This window comes from Elephantulus edwardii, unplaced genomic scaffold, assembly GCF_000299155.1.
Source record: "Elephantulus edwardii isolate Elephantulus edwardi_28Jun2011 unplaced genomic scaffold, EleEdw1.0 scaffold00244, whole genome shotgun sequence".
NCBI lineage: Eukaryota > Metazoa > Chordata > Mammalia > Macroscelidea > Macroscelididae > Elephantulus > Elephantulus edwardii.
In genome coordinates, this window is record NW_006399994.1 from 944,088 (window position 1) to 947,688 (window position 3,601).

The following is a 3,601-nucleotide window of genomic DNA, read 5'->3' on the forward strand; positions in this document are numbered from 1 at the left end:
TTGGCCATCTCATTGTTTTTAGTATATATCTTTACAGTTCCTCTGCCCTTTTTGTAATTTGGTTGTCTTTTTCTTGTTGATGTGTTTTTCTATAAATTTTAGAGATGATTCTTTCATCTGATAGGTCATTGCTAAATGTTTTTTTCCCAATCTGCAGGTTCTCTTCATATTCATTTAGAACAGTCTTTTGCTGCACTTACGGATTTCATTTTAAGAGGTCTCAGTCACCTAGTTTACCCTCCACTGATTGTGCATTTCAGTTCTATTTGATGAGCTATGTATGCTGTAGATTAGGGTTCCAAGGCTTACTCCTATATTTTCTTTGATGATCTTTATACTTTTAGGTTTCATGCCTCTGTCTTTGATCTATCTTGAGTTAGGTTTTGTATGTAGTATGAGATATGGATCTTGTTTCAGTTTTCTGAAAATAGCCAGTTTTGCCAGCACCATTTGTTAAAGAGGCTGTCTTTCCCCTACATAATGGATTTTATCTCTTTATCAAATCAGCTGTCTGTAGGTTGATGATCTCTTTCAAGGTTCTCAGTTCAATTTCCTTGGTCTGTGTATCTTACTCTACCAAGCTGTTTTGATCACCATGACTGTAGAGGAGGTTTTGAAATCAGTGTAAGGTATCCCACTTTGGATTTTCCTCAGTAGCACTTTACTCTCTTTCCTTTCATAACAAGTTGGTGATTACTTTTCCCTTCTTTGTTTTGTCAAATGTTTTCTTGAGTGTAAATATCTGGAGCACTGTAAAACATACATTATCTGTAGGTTCAAAAATGAGCAAGCCCCCTTCTCCTTGCTGTCAAATGTGTCAGGCTTGGCATGCATGATGGTGATTAATGAAGGCTCACTAGGGTAGGATGGTTCTTGAAAAGTTTCTACAATTTGGAGTAGGGTCTTAACCGTGTGAAGAGGAAAGCTGTTAACTTGCACTTCATTGGATGGACACTGTATTTTAATTTTAAAACAAATAAAAATGATTCTGTTTCCATAGCCTCCCTTCCATTTACTTTATTTATCACTCTGGTTTTCAGAAATTTTAATGTATGCTTTTTGAAAACTATGTGTTTATCTGAGAAATAGCCAGACTTTATTTCTCCTTTGATTGTGGAGGTGTATTAAATTTGAAGAAGATAATGTCTCTCCATCTTCATTAATGTAATTTCTGCCATGTAATCTGTATTTGCTCTTCCAGTCATTTTTGGATCATCTTCAGCAGAATCTTGCTTGCATGTGATATTAATGATATTGTTCGATAATTTCCACACTCTGTGGGACCACCTGTTTTTGGAATGGGGACAAATATAGATCTCTTCCAGTCAGTTGGCCAAATGGTTGTTCTCCAAATTTCTTGACACAACTTGGTTAGCACGTCTAGGGCAGCATCTGTTACTTGAAATATGTCAATTGGTATACCATCAATTCTTGGGGCCTTATTCTTATCCAATTCTTTCAAGGCAGCCTGAACTTCTTCATCGCCACAGGCTCTTGCTCATATATTGTTTCATTAAATTCTTCTGTGTCTGCCAATTCCTTTTGGTATAATGACTCTGTATGCTATTTCCATCTTCTTGTAATACTTGAAGAATCACTTAATATTCTGCCCAAAGCATCCTTAAGTATTGCAACTGGAGGCTTGAATTTCCCCTTCAATTCCTTGAGCTTAAGAAATGCTGATCGAGTTTGGCTCCTTTGATTTTCTGACTCCAGCTCTTTGCACATTTCATTATACTTTACTCTGTCTTGCCCACTGCCAAAACCAACTGGAACAGCACGTCAATAGAGATCTACCAGATGTGTAGGCTAGGTTTAGACGGGGTTATGATACTAGGGATATTGTAGCTAATGTTAGATGGATCTTGGCTGAGAGCAAGGAGTACCAGAAGAATGTCTATTTTTGTTTCATTTATTGTGCTAAAGCATTTGACCGTGTGGATCACAACAAACTGTGCCTGACTCTGAGAAGAATGGGAATCCCAGAACACTTGATTGTGCTAATGTGAAATCTATACTTGGACCAGGGGGCAGTCGTCAGAACAGAGCAAGAAAACACTGCAGGGTTCAAAATTGGGAAGGGTGTATGCCAGGGATGTATCCTATCTCCATACTTTTTCAATCTTTATGTAGAACAGATTATCCAGGAGGCTGGGCTCTATGAGGAGAAGCGTGACATCAGAATTGGAGGAAGACTCATCAACAATCTGCATTATGCAGATGATACAACCCTGCTTGCTGAAACTGAGGAGAACCTGAAGCACTTGTGGGGAAAGGTCAGGGACTGCAGTCTTCAGTATGGATTGAGGCTCAACATCAAGAAAACAAAGATTCTCACCACTGGACCAATTGGCAGCATCATGATGGATGGTGAAGAGATTGAGATTGTTCACAGTTTTAGTTTGCTTGGCTCCACAATCAACACTCTTGGCACCAGCAGCCAGGAAATTAAAAGACGTATTGGGATGGGAAAATCTGTGGTTAGAGACCTCTCTAAAGTACTGAAGAGCAGTGATGTCAGTCTGGAGACTAAGGTGCACCTGATACATGCCATGGTCTTTGCAATCACTTGTGATGCATCAGAGAGCTGGACAGTGACTAGGGACGATAGAAGGAGAATTGATGCCTTTGAGCTGTGATATTGGAGAAGAGAATTGAATATACCATGGACTGTTAAGAAAACGAACAGGTTTGTCTGGGTGAAGGTGAAGCCAGGCTGCTCCTTGGAGGCAAGGATTCTGAAGCTTCATCTGACATACCTTGGACATGTTGCAAGGAGGGAACAGCCCTTTGGAGAAGGACGTCATGTTTGGGAGGATGGAGGGATAGTGCAGAAGAGGAAGACCCTCAATGAGATGGATTGATTCAGTGTCTGGGGTAATGGGGGTAGGTGTGTCAGAGACAGTGATATTGGCACAGGATAGGGAAGGGTTTAGAGCTGTTGTACACAGGGTCACTATGAGTTGCAGACGACTTGACGTCACATAACAACAACAACAATCTGTATTTACCAGCAGCTTCCACTGCATTTTCAGAACATTCTTTAAAATCTTCGTATTTCATTACTTCTGCCATAATGAATCCTTTTTGAAAATCTATGTGAATCTTTGCTGAAGCCTGAGGAAACTTCATCCATTTCCTGATGGACCATGAACACACTTTATCTGGGCCTGCAGTGAAAAAGTATCCTAATTGGAATGTTGCAAACCCAGCCTTAATGATCTTTGGCAGAACACTTTGCGTCATGTTTGCGTCCAGATACTTCTGACTCTACTCACACTTAATTCTTGCAACTTGAGTTCCAGAGCCCCACTAAAAGGAGTATATACCAAGGTACCTGGTTCATACTTGTCCACTCTCTTTAAATTTTAGCAATCATTTGGGGTTTTTATAATGTAATCTTTTCCAGAAAGATTAAGTAGGCTATTGTTTTTGAAGTCAGAAATAAATGTTTCGGGGAGCTCTGGTGGCCTAGTGGCAAGAAGCTGCACTGCAATCCCAGAGGTTCGAATCCACCAGATGCTCTGCCGGAGAAGGAGGCGCAATATCCTCCTGTACCAGTCAGATCTGATTTGACGGTACACGCACACAAAATAAAAAA

The 3,601-nt window shown here is 40.1% G+C and overlaps 1 pseudogene; it reads right to left on the reverse strand.

Annotated features, from left to right (window-relative positions):
• Positions 1 to 1,096: 1,096 nt before the first annotated feature.
• The window catches only part of LOC102877218, an 11,014-nt pseudogene continuing 8,509 nt past the window's right edge, over positions 1,097 to 3,601 (reverse strand).